Genomic DNA, 16,539 nt, shown 5'->3' on the forward strand with positions numbered 1-16,539 from the left:
TCTTTCAGGACCACGTTTTTATCTCTACTCTTAGTCAGAACACCTGAATAAAAGAACAAACTGTTGTAATAGAAAACACATATCTTCAGAAAACAACAAGTATGTTTGGACAATCCAGGAAAGCCATCAGTAAGAATGGACATAGCAAGCAGTCCTGTAGAAGGAAGAACTGACCCAGCTTTTACTAACTGTTCTAGGGCTTCCTCAATGGATAATGATGATTCTTCAGATCTTATAAATATACTTTATGTTGCTTACTTTTCATTCACATTATCATAACAAACAAATGAATCACAATTCTTAGTATTTATAGCACACACCTGTGTTGAAGGACAGTTTGGTTTTGCTTTAAAGATAGGTTCTCAAATGAAAATACTGAGTAGGTTGATTAAGCTGGATTCTAAATATAAGAAAAAATCACAAATAGAAACATGGTTAACTCAAACTATGCCAAAATTAGGAACAGAATTCAAATGCCTGACTCAATTCCATACAGAAATGGCTGCATATATACACATTTATATATTCAAAATGTATATGGAGAACATTTGAATTAAATATACTGCTGTACTTGAGAATATACTGTATATTTAAATTGCACATAAAAATGTAGAAGTAGCACATCAGTGAAAAACTGGAGAAGAAAACCGCTTATGTAGAAATCAACACCACAGTGATGCAATGTCTGTCTAGTTATCTGGCATATTCTAGCATCAAAGTTTCTCACTAGTACACAGAGATCTCAAGTTGTTAGAAGTTTGATCTTGACAGTATAGAAATGATGATAGTGAGAGATATCAACTGACTTGAAAGGCTTGCTCTTTAAAAATAACACAGGGTATAATACTTAGAGGGAATTAAATCAGAAAAAATTAAACTAATAACCCCGAAAAGTCACAGTTATGTAGGATAGACAGATACATAAGTTCAAGATTTAGAACACAAATAAATGCAAAGTATTAATGATGGCAGAAATCTCCAATGGCCACTTGTCTCGTATCATTAGTTGTAATTTCCTTCAGTTACATAGTAAAGAAAGACTTGAGATTAATGTCACCTCCTTGGGGGTCCTTACAGCTACAGTACCTTACTTGACTACAGATGTCAAGATGAACATGAACATACTAACTTAGGATTGTATTTCTTCTGAAATTTCAATTCAGAAAACTTAATTCTGCCAAACTACTGCTTACAGGATAAGGGTCTGGAAGAAAATCTGTAGGAATCAGGAAGAAAAGGGTAAGAGAAAACAAACAAGGATTTTAAAATACTTTAAAATATTAAGATCATGAAAAATAATACAAAATGGAACTATTAATAAAGATCTTATCAGAAACTCTTCATTCCTTCTTTTATTTTAATTAAATAGAACAAGTATCTATATGGCAAAACTGCTAAACAGGTAAAGTCTGAGAATAAGAAAAATTTTTGACAGTGAGATTGTAACGGGAAGGGAAAATGGAAGGAAAGGGTAAAGGGTAAATGGTAAGGGAAAAGGGAAAGAAAAATGGAAAAAGGGGAAGGGAAGGGAAGGGAGGGGAAGGGAAGGGAAGGGAAGGGAAGGGAAGGGAAGGGAAGGGAAGGGAAGGGAAGGGAAGGGAAGGGAAGGGAAGGGAAGGGAAGGGAAGGGAAGGGAAGGGAAGGGAAGGGAAGGGAAGGGAAGGGAAGGGAAGGGAAGGAGGGAGGAAAATATTAAGAACATGTAACAATTTAAAGTGACCATCAATATTTTGTAGTAATTATGTATCTGACTTGTGAGTAAATTGTTAGATGCAGTGCTATAAAGATCACTGAACACAGTTCATAGTTGAATTCACTAGTCATATTAAAAGCTTTGGCTTGGTAGAAATTATTCTTTCAAACTATTTTATTATAATTCTCACCAAGAACAACACTTTATACTCCTATAGGACACCTTAAGAATGGACATCAAAGAACACTGCAAATCTACTTATATTTCATCATCATAATGATGAGATGAAGATATTATATCACACTATCTAATTTAGTAAGTGGGGAAATTAATTTGGAAAGTGACCTTATTTTTCCCTTGGTCTTACATACTACATGTAGGGAATATCAAAAACCAGCACAAAAGAAGGGCAAAATTAATAAGTATCTCTTATTTTAACCCAGCTGGCTTAATTTTTCATGTCAATGTTGTCATTCAGAATAGACTCACTCAAGCCTCTGCACTTTGGCAGAAAGTCAGATATTTTTCAAAATTCTGTACATCTTGCCAGAAAATATCTGAGTGTTCCAGCCAATTGTCAGATTTCATTTTTGTTTAAAAGCACAGCGCAGATATTGCTCTTTGAAGTAGGCACACATCTAAGAAAACCACAATTTTACTGCATCTTACATTTCAATATAGCCTAAAGAAACTTGAAAATGCATTGATATCATGTTTAAATTACACACATATATTTAAAAGTCACTGAACTACAAAGCAGTACAATACACTGTAGTGAGTAAACAGAAGATCATGTTATTTTCATCCTTTCAGACTATTATAGAAGGCCGTGGCATTTTCCATTTCCTATTTTTAAAAAGCAGTATAAGGAAATAGGAAATGTTATATTAATTTTAAGCATGAAAAAATGTAAATGTTATGAATGTCAGGAAAGTGGGGATATTGATAGTTAATAACCATTACAGATACAGTATTTCGATATAGAAAATCATCTGGTATTACAAATATATGCAGTCCTCACATTCTTTGGATGATTTAGACCGTCTCCTTCGTATATGAATTATCATTGGTATGCTTTGTTCACTATCAAAATAAATGAGCAGTGAGGCTCCTTTAGGCACAATATTCCTAGTCCTTGCCAATCCCTTCTCCCTGTTTGTGGTACCAACAGTATTTTATTTGTTGGGTTCTTTTTCTGGTGCAAGATGTTACTTAATTGGAAACTGTTGGATGCTGTAAGAGTGTTTTCTGAAAATTCCATTGATTTCTCTTGTCTTTCAGGCTCTTCTGTGCATCAAGAAGAGTAGATCTTGGAGAATGCTTGAAATCCATATAATGCATTGGGTTCATATATACATATTGGTCTATACAATGCACAGATGATAGGTCAGTATAAAAACTTTACTTTTCTACTCAAGGCCCTGATCTTTATGATAGAGCTCTGTTGACATAGCTGGAGATCACCTGGAAAGGGAGAACATCTCCCTTTTTAGGGAGATAAAATACTCTTATTCATTCAGCAGCCAGGGAGGAATTTTACCTCTCTTTTTTCACACAGTCAAAGCTCTTTGAAACATGTTTCTTTGCCTCCACATTTTAGAAAATATTTAATGTATGTATGAAATAACACCACTTCTATTTCAAGTTTTGGACTTAAATTGAAATATGGCAACCAGATTAATATTGATTGGCAAGAGACAATCTCCTGTCTATGTTTGTACATAATTTATATCTTGAACATAGACTATCCTGGCCCAGTCAACACGGGTTTATGAAAGGCAGGTCCTGCTTGATAAATCTGATCTCCTTCTACGACAGGGTGACCTGCTTATTGGATGAGGGAAAGGCTGTGGATGTTGTCTGCCTTGACTTTAGCAAGGCTTTGACACCGTTTCCCACAGCATTCTCCTGGCAAAACTGGCTGCTCGAGGCTTGGACGGGCACATGCTTTGCTGGGTAAAAAACTGGCTGGATGGCCGGGCCCAGAGAGTTGTGGTGAACAGAGTTAAATCCAGTTGGCAGCCAGTCATGGGTGGTGTCCCCCAGGGCTCGGTTTTGGGGGCTCTCCCAAGAGTGTCCAATAGGACAAGAGGTAATGGCCTCAAATTGCACCAGGGAAGGTTTAGACTGGACATTAGGAAGCATTTCTTTACAGAACGGGTTGTTAGGTGTTGGAATGGGCTGCCCAGGAGGTGGTGGAGTCCCCATCCCTGGAGGTGTTGAAGAGTCGGGTTGACATAGCACTGAGAGATATGGTGTAGTTGGGAACTGTCAGTGTTAGGTTAATGGTTGGACTGGATGATCTTCAAGGTCTTTTCCAACCTAGATGATTCTGTGATTCTGTCATACTGATTTTGGGTAAGGTCCCTCATTTCTCAAAACTGGCCTTGAATATACTTTGCTAGAAAGTCACTGTACTATACCAGATCGAATAACATGATCTGACAGACTTCAAACTTGTACCTTCCCCTCAACACCACAGCCTAAGACATAGGCAAAACACTGTCTTTAGGATATCTTGGAGTCACCATGCCCCACTTATATCAATTAAAAGAAATATCCCCAAGCAACTATTCCTATGAGCAGAACTGATACATTTACCTGCCACAAAGAATCAAAACCCCAGTCCCCTGCAGAGCATCTTGCAAGCCATGCCTTTCTCTGTCAAACCATGCTGATTCCTTTCGAAAGGGTCCCTGTTCATTCAAAAGACAACACTAATATTTTTCAGTTTGTTGTGTTGGTTTTATGACTTTGATCTCAGTATATTTGCAGTATCTAAATATATTACTTTGGTGACTGTGTTTTATAAATAGCTTTGATATAATCAGTATTTTCAAATTACAATAAAGCTACTTTTTATATAAAGATATAAATTCCCATCCTAAAAAATAATCTGAAATCATAAAGATATCAAAATTATAAAGTCTCATTGTACTTTTGATGATCACTAGAAAACTTTCTGTTAGTAATTTTATCACTTTTCTGGCACCAAAAGTACAGATCTTTAACAATATTTTGAATGTAATTTAATATTTTTCAGTTTAACTGAGATCAATCCTAAACAATCAGGTTCATAATATCTGGGGGGGGGGGTTTGTTTGTTTTTAATCTTGTTTGTATTTTCTTCACCTGAGCCATTATCTTACTAAAATAAGGAAGGCCTAAAATAATTGAAAATTTTGCTTTGCTTAGGTTCCACATATTTGGTACACTAGAACAGATAAATAGTATAAACACCCCACTGTTGATTTAGGTGCAATTATACTTGGATATAAATGGGAATGGAAGAACATAGTGGTATTTGCACATGCCTTCATGTTACCATAGGGTTCTGCATCTACTTAGTGACCTTGTTGTACTATTGGTGACTTTTGACATTCCTAGCTAAACAAACTTTAAAAAAAATTAATGCACATTTCAAAACAGCAGGAGATAATTAGCAGCATTAATGAGGCTGCTCATTGGATTCCACAACAGTATCTTTCACAGCAGGAGAATCAGACTATTTGTGTGTCAGGGATACTTACCCTTGACATTTTCTAATTGCTTTTTGTAGGTTTTCTTAACTCACCTTAACTACCAGGAGACATTGACATTGAAGCTGACCATGGTGGTCAGTGTATGCCATCAATTACAGGACAGCGAGGTTGCAAGACTATGCCAGACACGAAATGTCTTAGTAATGACACAGGATCAATGTTGATCTTTTAAAGAATTTATATTCCTGGCTTGAGATCATAAAGTTATGCCATTAAAAATATATTTTATATTTAAATTCATATTTATATCAATAGTCAAGAACAAATCTGCAGCAAGGCTCTTTTTATAAGCAAGTGCAACTGTGCCATACAACTACTGCATGGTCTCTCTTCAAAGACAAAAACCAGGATTAAAAGCCAATTTAAGTGTTGTTTGAACATTTTTATAGGTCCTAAACCATATTTTAGAAATAGATATGAAGTTTTTAATTATCCTTGACCTAACTCAACTTCTTTCAGGTTTGATAGTTTTATTTTTTACATCAAAGGAAAATCAATTATGTTATCACTGAGAGCTTTTGAAAACTGTCTTCATTGATTGTCACTTTTCATAAGCATAACTGATCTATCTCAAATTAAAAAAAAAAAAGTATATACATGTAATGAAATAAGAAAACAAATGCAATGAAAAATGTCATAGCTACATCTTCATTTGGCTTCACACTCTTTGAAGGAAAAGTGGATGACATATCAAGTACTAAGCAGAAGTTTTCTTCTGGTATCATGAACTTCCCCCCCTTTTCTCTGTTTTCTATGCTTAGTGCTATTAAAATTTCCACATCTACAACTTGGCTTTACGGATATTGTTATTGTCAATTATCAGATGTTGCCTTTTTAATTTTCTTCTCATTGTCACAATATTAACTGTTTTGAAACATTTGCAAATCCTTGTTCCACAGGCATTTCTCTGATACCAGTGACCTGCTGAGCACACTGGGGGATTTTAGTGGAGATGTAATACAGTCAACAATAAAATAGTACAAGTAATTATAAAATATTTAAATAATAATACAAAAATAATTTTGCTTCTCATTTTATCTGAGATTTTTCTAATTAAGTTCTTTCCCTAATAAACTAGTGGATTGCTTTTCATTTTTCCATATTCTATTCACACATAAGCAAAAATACATGTGGCAGAAAATGTCAGGAGGGACAGGAGAAGGTTAGATAACAAGATAGGGAGCACTTACAGTAAAATGTAATTTTTTAGCATCAAGTTAAAGTTATCAATAATTGTTCTTCTGTGCATTTGTGATACACAAAAGTAATTACCTTTTTCTGGAGATCAGCCTGCTAGAAACCATAAATTTGTTCTTTCCAGGACTTTCCCAAGATTACCCACCTCAAAAGACCCTGAAGTATCAACAGTATGGACACAACATACACATTGTTTGACTGAGGAACTACCATTGCTACTCTTCAGTACACCTATCAAAATTTTTGACAGCTAATGCATATAAATATAACAAGGTAGAAAAGTTCCTGCTGCCATATCCACCCTGTGAACAGCAAGTACTTTCTGATTTAGAGATGCTAATATCAGAAACTTTCATATATAAGAAGTTTCAGAAGCAAAAAAATTTAAATAGGCACATCTGGCCTGGTTTTTGGTGTGTGTCTTTAACAAGTAGAGGTTCTTTGGTAGAGTGGCTCATTTAAAGAGATTTCCCATGACTCCTTAGATTTCTCTTTTTTTCTGTATTATTAAAGTTAGAATTTGTTTGTCTCCATGAGGGAAAAAAACAGTAGAACATAATGAAGGGTATGATAGCACCCAGGCTTAGTGTCTTATATAGATTTTGTACCTGGGTTTAATAAGAACACCTGATTTTATACCTGATTTAGTAAGAGCAATTATACTGAGGAAGAATGAAAGTTGAAATAACTGCTACCCACTATGGAACTGGTGCAATAAAGGAAGAAGTTGCCTCTCAGAAGGCTTGTCCCATCTACTTTTCTTAAGCCTTACCACTCTTACCATGCACCTTTGAAAACTGCTGATTTAATTAACTTCTGAATTTCATCTGACACATGGTTGCAACATGCACTCTGCCTGTTAAAAACAGTTTTATGGCAAACATTCCTCCCCAGTTCAGAAGGCATCTAACAGCAGGCAATTTGCTTTCCAAAGTCTTATTTCCCCTCCATGAGGCATGGATGCCATATTGACAAATTTACATTCCATTGAATAGATGTTTGTTTAATTTCTCAGTTTCTCGGAATACAAACTGCTTCCTGAAGAAGTCAAAACTCAGATTGCTCCCTAAAGGGCAGGGAAAGTTTATGCGGGTTTTTTTTGTTGCTGTTTTTGTTTCTTTCCCAATAATACAATCTTGTCTCTAACACAGCAAGTGAAAGGATATAAGACAGATGGATTTCAAGGTTGATATTCAATGCATACATGTTTAGTATTTGATTTGGCTTCAACCCTTGATTTTCACATTTTGAGGAGAAAAGTTTCATTTCTCAATAAACAAGTATTATACTTTTCCTGGAATTCTTTTCAAAATATTTATCTAAATATTTGATTAACATTTTTCTTGTATCTTTAATCCTGCACAGATTTTCTTGTTATGCCAAAAGGAACCAGAGCCCTATTTTTCAAATCCTAAGAGCCAGAGCACAGTCAGAGAATGTTATGATTTTTAAGACCATTACATGTAGTTTAACATTTTCAGGTTTTTTCTGCAAATATGTGAAAGTAAAAATCATGAGCTAAAGGCCAAAATCTAGTCCCACACAAAGGAGAACTTCTGAATTGATTTCTATAGAATAAAAATTTAATCAACATAAGTGGGGCAATGCCAGACTGGCCCCCCATTGTTATCCTTTCTCATATTAACAAGTAGTCTACAGTTAAGTTTCACTATTATCAAGAGAATTGCTTGGGCCATAGTCAGTGTGAATGGAAATAAATTGGCCTTACCCATACATGAGCTAAAACACACACACATACACACACACAAAAACTCTAGGCACTACAAAGTCCATATTTAACCTTTGAAGACATCTAAGTTGGGGCTCAGAAGTTCTCACTGGAGACCTTCAAAAAGTCCTTTCTCTTTCTTATGACTGTATGGGGAACTTAGCAATGGCTCCAGAACTATTTTACCTGTAATTTAAAAGCATATGACCAAGTGGCTAAATTATATATATTAGGTCCTTCCCACAGTTTTAAAGATGTTGAGTCTTATCTTCTGTATGTCTATGTGGTGGTTTGACCTTGGCTAAATGCCAGGTACCCACCAAGTCGCTCTATCACTTCCCCCCCTTTCCCCTTGTTTTCTTAGCAGAGCAAAGAGGGGAAAGAAAATAAGATAGACCAACCCTTGTGGGTAAAACAAAAGCGGTTTTAATATAAGCAAAGCAAAGGTCTGCACGTGGAAGCAAAAAAGAGAAAACAGATTTATTCTCTCCTTCCCGTGGACAGGCGATGTCAGGCCTTCTCAGGAGCAGGGCTCCCATACGCGTAGTGGTTGCCTCGGAGGACCAAGGGTGACCCCAGCCCCTTCCTCCTTTCTCCCAGCTTTGTACTGAGCAGATGTCATATGATCTGGAATATCCCTTTGGTCAGTTCGGGTCAGCTGTCCTGGCTGTGTCCCCTTCCACGATCCTGCCCTCCCCGTCCCACTGGGGGGGAATGTCAGAAAGAGCCTTGGTGCTGTGTAAGCACTGCTCAGCAGCAGCCACAACACCAGGGTGCTATCAACACCCTGCCAGCTCCCAGCATAAACCACAGCACTGTGAGGGCTGCTACAGGGGAAAACCAATTCCACCTCAGCCAGACCCAGTACAGTCTGCAAATAATTTGAATTCCTATAAATGTAGCAAAGTAAATAGCCTTATTAATCTGTTAAAAATAGAAAAATACAAGTGGAAAGAAAATTTCAGCAGATAATGGCATTGTGCCTGTATCTATACAAAACTTAAAAGCTGAGAGCTCACCAGGTGTTGTTCTTAACTTCCAGTATGAAATTTACAAAACGAAGCTTTTTTAAAGACCGATCTACATACAGGATTAAATGCATTTTGTGGTGTATACAAATAAATATATACACACATGTACATATATATTTATTCATTTCACAGGTTTTCAATTTGTAAGTATGAATGATTAATTTAAAAATGGTGCTCTTCTTTCAGGAAGGAAATACAGTCTCAGTTACTACAATGACAGCAGTATGCTCAGGTAAATCTAGTCTAACAGGTATACGTGTCTGTTAAAGGTCAGCGCTTCAGATGGTATAATATATTTAGTAAAACTGAAGTGAAAACAATAAAAAACACTGAAGAAACTAATCCAAAGTCTTCAGTTCCCTGAAGTCCTGTATAGCTCTACATGAAAGGCAAATTTTCACAGCTTTGAGAAAAAAAATGATGGTATTAATCATACTTCAAATGTTTGTAGTAACTGATGCTCTGATGAAGGGAGAGCAGCTTGTGTAATCCAGGAAAGACCCTAATTTGGACATTTCATTCACCTCTACCTGGACAAAGGTAGCTCAGCAATATACCATTTGTCTTCATCTCCCTTCCCAGGCCTGCAATTTGACAGGATAACAGCATAGTTGATTGGTGGTCTGCAATGCAAACTGCCCTTTATCTAGCTAATCACAATTCAGTGTAGCATGAGGAAACTCATTTTACTGGTATGCTGCAAAATCTACGTCTTCCTGGTCACCAGATCTTGGGAATGCTTTACAAGGTGGATCTAATAATAGAGAGATAGAATCAGTTGGCTACTGATAGCTGCCAGCCTTTGAAGCGACACTCAAGTCAGATGTAAATCACACACAATGAAGGCACAGAACATTAAAAGCAGAAACTCTGTAAAACTAGTTGAGCTGATTAGTACTAAATTACTGATGTTCCATCTGCTAGGGTAGTAATATTTTTTTTCAAACTGCCTGACTGCAATGCTTCATTTCACAGAGAGTCCGTGTTCAATGGGCCTATAGGGAACACTTTATAGTGATTGACAATGGAAGGAGATGGTGACAAATACATAATTACTCTTTGAGAGTGTAATGTGTTCATTAAGAAAACTAGCAATTTTTCTGTGGCACAAAATACATACATAAAAATATGTGTTCCCATATAGGCACAGTCTTTTCAGACTTGTGAAAATAATTGAAAATTTCTTGGATCCTCACCACTAGGAAAACCAAACCATCTGTAATAAATAGGTATGTAGTGTGTTAATTTATGAAAAAAAAATCAAACCAAACCAAAACCAAAACCAAAACCTCCACACTCCCTTAAACAGGAAAAAGATATAAGCAATACCTACCCTGGGTCTAAGTTCCAAAATTTAAGAAATTCAGTTGATTTGGAAAAATTTTATGCTTGTTGAAACACCTCACTTTGTTCATACTCTACAGGAAATATCACTTTTGGAAAGAACTAACAATAGTGTTACTACTGGGACACCCTTAAATGATATCCCAGACATGATACTGAGCATCACTTACAATGGGATTGGATTCTGATGAAATAAACTGTAGGAAGTAGAATCAGGAGCAGTGTTAACACATGTTATGACATAAAAAGCCAACGGAATATGCTAATGCCTTACCATTTGGCAATCATAATCCTTTCTCCTTATGTCTGTCTCCCACAAATACCATCATCGGTTGTCCCACACTGCTCTTCATGATTAAGAATTCATTTTTCCTGTATACTAAATACCTCAACTTATCCTTAGAGTTGAGTTACTTATAGGTAATTAAAATCCCCCCTCAATTTGACAAATACTTCTAGACATAAGTTTTCTGTAAAGCCAGATTTCCTAGAAAAATTATGACTGAAACTATTCCTCAGAAGTGCTGAGAAAATTGAAAGATGTTGCTGTCTGGAATACTTGTGAAAGGAAAAATTCAACATATTCTTTTATTATGGGGGGTTTTTTGGTATTGTTGCTGCCAGTTACCATTCCTAATGTAAATCACATTGCTTGAATTTTCTTGTGCACTGATTTGGAAAAAAAAGCCATCACAGAATAATGGACAACAAAATAAAATAAATAAATACCAAGCAGTAGTCTTATTCAGATATTAACAGTGAAAGAATGTGAAGAACTAGCTTTTCTCACATACTGTGTGAATGGAAATCCTTTAAAGAGAATGAATACTGCAAAACTGAACAACTATTTAGAATCCAGTCAAATAACCAAAAATATTTTATTCAACCAGATTTTGTCTGTGAAAATCATTAAAAACTGATATTACTCTTTGATACAGATTAATATTGCCAGTATCATATGTAAAAAGGATGGTCTATTTAAATTCTTTATTGAATAATAGTAACAAGACAGCTGAGCTTGTCCATTTTTACTAATGGAAAGCAAAATTTCTGCATGATTACTGATTTTTTATTAACTGAAAGCAATGTTCTTTAGAATGTAGAAGACTTCTAGTACCTAGTACAGTATAATTAGAATTATAATTTTATATACTATCACCTAATTAATAATTAGACTAAAGAATTATTTGGTTAACTGCTGATAGCTTTTGGCAGTTAGCTTATGTTTATTTTTTGCCATGTCTTATCAGTAATAGAATGCATGCCCTTTGACATGGCATTATCAATTTGGTTTTGGAATTGGATTTTATAACATTCTCCCAAACTCATAAGGGATACATCTTGTCACTACCTTCTTAAACTCATGAAGTGTCAGCTATGTCAGTTATTGTTAGGGTTTTTACAAAGGAAGTAATCACATAAAGTAAACAATTCAAGAAACATTTACTGTGCTTAGAATCAACTGTCATTCGAGCCAGATACATAACTGATATATTAAAAAAAAAAATCACAAATTTCTGCAATCAATTCATCTACAGCTTTTACAATAATTACAATAAATTAAAGTTTGCAATGAAGATGACTCAATGAATCTCAGGTATAAATGAATAACACAGTTTTATTATATGTTTTGTTTTACTACGGCACAGTTATTGGAACAGAAAAGGGATGGAAGAAAACCTGAGGCTGAAACTAGGGAAAATAGAAAGCAAGAGGAATCTCACACTCATGCACACACAGCGTAGAAAGTTGCTACATTGAAAATTATGAATTATTTCACAAGAAAAAGAAAGGAAAAAAAAAGTAAAAGTAAAAAGTCCTCTGAAAAGACCCTGATTACATTTTACTCCTCTGGAGTGCAGCAACTCCGAAAACAAGAATGCTCCCACTTATACAATTAGGGGGGGGAAAAAAAAAAAAAAAAAAAAAAAAAAAAAAAAATGCACAGGCATACATTGGAAACAAAGTTATAACAAAGTTGAGCTGCAGTGTCCTGAATGCCAGACACACCATCAAATTGTGGATTCAACCTCAAACAGACCGTCAGCATGATGCATTTAAGAACAGGTGGGATGAAATGCTGAAATGTACTAGATTTAGATTAAAAGATTTCAGCTTTTTACATATCTTGTTAAATGTCATAATGGTTGCATTAAGATCATACACGGTTTTAGTTCTTATACACCTGGCAATTGAAAATGTCCACTTCTCTACTGTTGGTTATTAATTTAATACCTCCATGATAGGTGCATTAAAAATACCTCACCTGAATTCTAATTCATGTCCTATTTGTCTTTGTAAAATGGAATTCAGACAACTTAAAGACAAATTATGGCTTATCCGCTATAGTGTCCAGCTTCTTGGAGACCAAGAAGTATGTCCAAAGAAACATTTTCTTCCTACAAAAAAGCTATAATTTGTGCTTCAAGGAAATTGTGTTTTATCTTGTAGCTTCCTTAAGTGTTCAGTAGGTTAGCAAATCTAACAAGAAAGGAGCAAATAAAGAGCTGGCAGAAGGCTTATTTACATTTTAGTACCATTAGGAAAAATGACAAGGAACGTGATATAAAATTAGCTAGTGTGTGGCTTTCATTTGCAGACTAATTCTGTTGGAGTGATGGTTTCACCAGTGCAACCAATGATTCAAGAAAAATAACAGTGCCTAGATATCATTAAAAGTTTTGAATATTTATGGATGATTTAAAATATTATATTTATATTATGTTTTATTAGATAATTTTAATATATTAAATATACCAATTAATATTAATGAATACAAAACAATATTGTTTGCTTTCCAATCTGAAAATATGGTGAAGGATAACAAGCTTTGCAGTGCGTTTCTTACATTATTTTTATAATGAAAGAGGGTAGCTTTATGGTTTTTGAGGTCCCATTTTTTACTAGTATGCTATCATTTAAATCATGATGTAAAAAATAAAATATCTTTCTTTGCAATTTTTTTTAAATAGTTACAAAATTAAAGATATACACCACTTACTTGGCTGATACACTCAGACACCAGCCAATGGATGTTAGTCTATAGCATTTGAAAAGCCCTTAAACATAAATTTCATTTGTGAAATAATGAAAAGATCATGAAGTCATAACTTTCACCTATTATCAGGGTATCTGTTCTGGAACTGGTGGGTTTGCCGATGATTTCCTGTGACTTCCGTTTTCTTACCTGCAGGTTTCTTAGTCTTTTGTATACACAAAAAATATTGTTCTAAGTTTAAGCAAGACCTAAGAACAGTGAAGAAGAAAACTTCTCTGAATTTCTCATTAATATTATAATATGCATATATATTGAACACCCACACACAGCCACTTGACTGATACTATGCATAGTTTTCACAATATTGTATAACAGATGACACTTTCCAAAGTCAAATATGTACATACACACAAATATATATTTATTATAACTAATTATAACTAAACACTGTATTTCTCTGGGAGAATTTTAAGAAATAATCAGTTCCTGGTATTCATTTTCTCACATAGGTGTCAAGAAATAAAGATTTTTTTTTTCTTTACTCTTCTTCTCTTTCTAAAACTTTAGAGAGCAGACTTCTTAAAAAAATGTCTTATCCTTTTTCTTTCATTCTTTCCTGAAGTTTCCACCCTTTTCATTTTCTGTGATACAAGACTGTTCACCTTCATGCATTTGAAAATTCCTTCATCTGAAGAAAAAAAATGTAAAAATAAACAAGCTGGGCACTTCACACCAAAAAAAGAAGCCCTTCTTACAGAAAGCTCTTCAACAATGTTGTGGAATCTAAAATATATGTAATTTGCTTTATTGCCATTGGTTTTGGCCCTAGCCTTCCTAGGTTAACCTTACTCACTAAAGACAAAAGCCAAAGAAGGGTTAATGTGTGAGCAATAACCCGGAAGCTAGCTATATCAAAAAGATAACAGTTTGTCTTTTTAACGCTGTCAGAGTAAAACGAAAAAAAAGGTGGGAGAATATTGCAGTTGATTTTTTAATCTTAGAATTGTATGCTAATAGTATACTAATTTGTTTGTAATGGTACATATTCCCTTATTACTAGATGATCCTTTTATAATAATAGAAAAATGTCACCTTTTTATGACAAAAATATTTTTACCAATTTTATTAAGAAGCTAAAAATCAGTATATTTCCCATGAGCCGCCTCATCCTAACGGAAACATCTAATACAGGTAAGATGAATTGTGCTCCATAAGTACGCTTTCCTTCTAAAGGCTCTGAAAGGAATCTAAATGACCATTCAAATAAAGGGGCCCGCATAGCAGACATCTAAAACTGGGTGACATAAAATCAAACATCATGATATTCAAGTATTAAATTTGAAAGTATTTGATACCTAAATAGAAACATATCCCAAACACAGCAGTAATAATCAGCTCCCTGAGGACTAGAAGAAAGCAAATGACACTGTATTTGCAGGAAGGGCAATAAGAAGGATTCAGGGAACTACAAACTGGTCAGTCTCACCTTATGAAATTTATGAAACATCCTATCTAGAAAAAAATTCCAGTCTTATGGAGGGCAAAAAGGTGATTGGCAATAGTCAACATGGATCTATGAACAGGAAATTACGGCTGACTGACCTGATAGCCTTCCACGATGAGATGACTGGCTCAGTGGATGAGGAGAGAGCAGTAGATGTTGTCTTGTCTTTAACAAGACTTTTGATACTGACTTTAATAACTTCCTCATAGACAAATTGATGAAGTATGGGCAAGAAAAAAGGACAGTGAGGTGATTAAAAACTAGGCTGAATTGATGAATTCAAAGGGTTATCATCAGTGCTATGGAGTCCAGATGAAGATGAGCCACAATGGTATACCTCAGGGGTTGTTGATATTGGCATCAATAGCTTTTAACATTTTCTTTGACAATTTGGACAATGGGGCAGAATGCACTCTCAGCAAGTTTACAGACAATACAAAAGTGGGAGGAGTGGCTGATGCACCAGATGATTGGAGAAATGGGCTGTCAGGAACGTGATGAAGTTCAACAAGGGTAAATGGAAAGTTCTATGCCTAGGGAGGAAGAGCCCTATACACCAGTGCACACTTGAGGCCAAGTGGCCAAAAGGCAGTTTGTCAGAGAAGCACCTGATGATCCTGGTAGACAACAAGCTGACCACGAGCTAGCAATGTGTCTGTACAGCAAAGAAGGCCAGCAGTATCCTGGGTTGTATTAGGAAAACTTCACCAGCAGGTCAAGGAAAGTGATCCTTGCCCTCTACTCAGTCCTAATGAGATACATCTGGAGTTCTGGGTACAGGTCTGGGCTCCCCAGAAGAAATAAATTTACTGAAGCAAGTCCAGTACAGGACAATGAAGGTGTTGGAACATCTGTGGCTGAGGCTCATCTCAGCTGAGGCTGAGAGAGCTGGGACTGTTCAGCCTGGAGAAGAGAGGGCTCATGAGGATCTTACCAATATGTATAAAAATCTGATGAGGGGAGACAGACTTTTCTCAATGGTGTCCAGTGGCAGAGCAAAAGGCAGTGGCACAAACTAAAACACAGGAAATTCCACTACTTAAACATAAGAAAAAAACTTTTTTTTTTTTTTTTTTTTTTTCTCTGCAAGGGTGGTCATGCACAGGAATCTATCCAAGTAGGTTACAGAGTCCTTGGGGATATCAAAAACCAAATGGGCACAACCCTGATGAACTTCCTCTGGGTGGCTCTGCTTTGAGCAGGAGGGTTGAGCTAGATGATCTCCAGGGGTGCTTTCTAAATTAATCCATTCTGTGATTCAGTTAACTTTATCTTTCAATATACTTATGGACTATTTGTGACCACATTGTGATACCCAGAAGCTTGCTACTTATTTTACTGTATTCAGTTAGATGTCTTATAAACTTTGCTATTTTATTAATAAATTATGAGTACTCTACACTGGAGCTGCTTGCTTTTGATTAATTACTGAATTATGATACATTTCTATTCCTATTTAAATTAGTATATAGGCTTTTAAGGCACAAATTTTTATGCACAG

This window comes from Athene noctua, chromosome 1 (assembly GCF_965140245.1).
Source record: "Athene noctua chromosome 1, bAthNoc1.hap1.1, whole genome shotgun sequence".
In the NCBI taxonomy this organism is placed as follows: domain Eukaryota; kingdom Metazoa; phylum Chordata; class Aves; order Strigiformes; family Strigidae; genus Athene; species Athene noctua.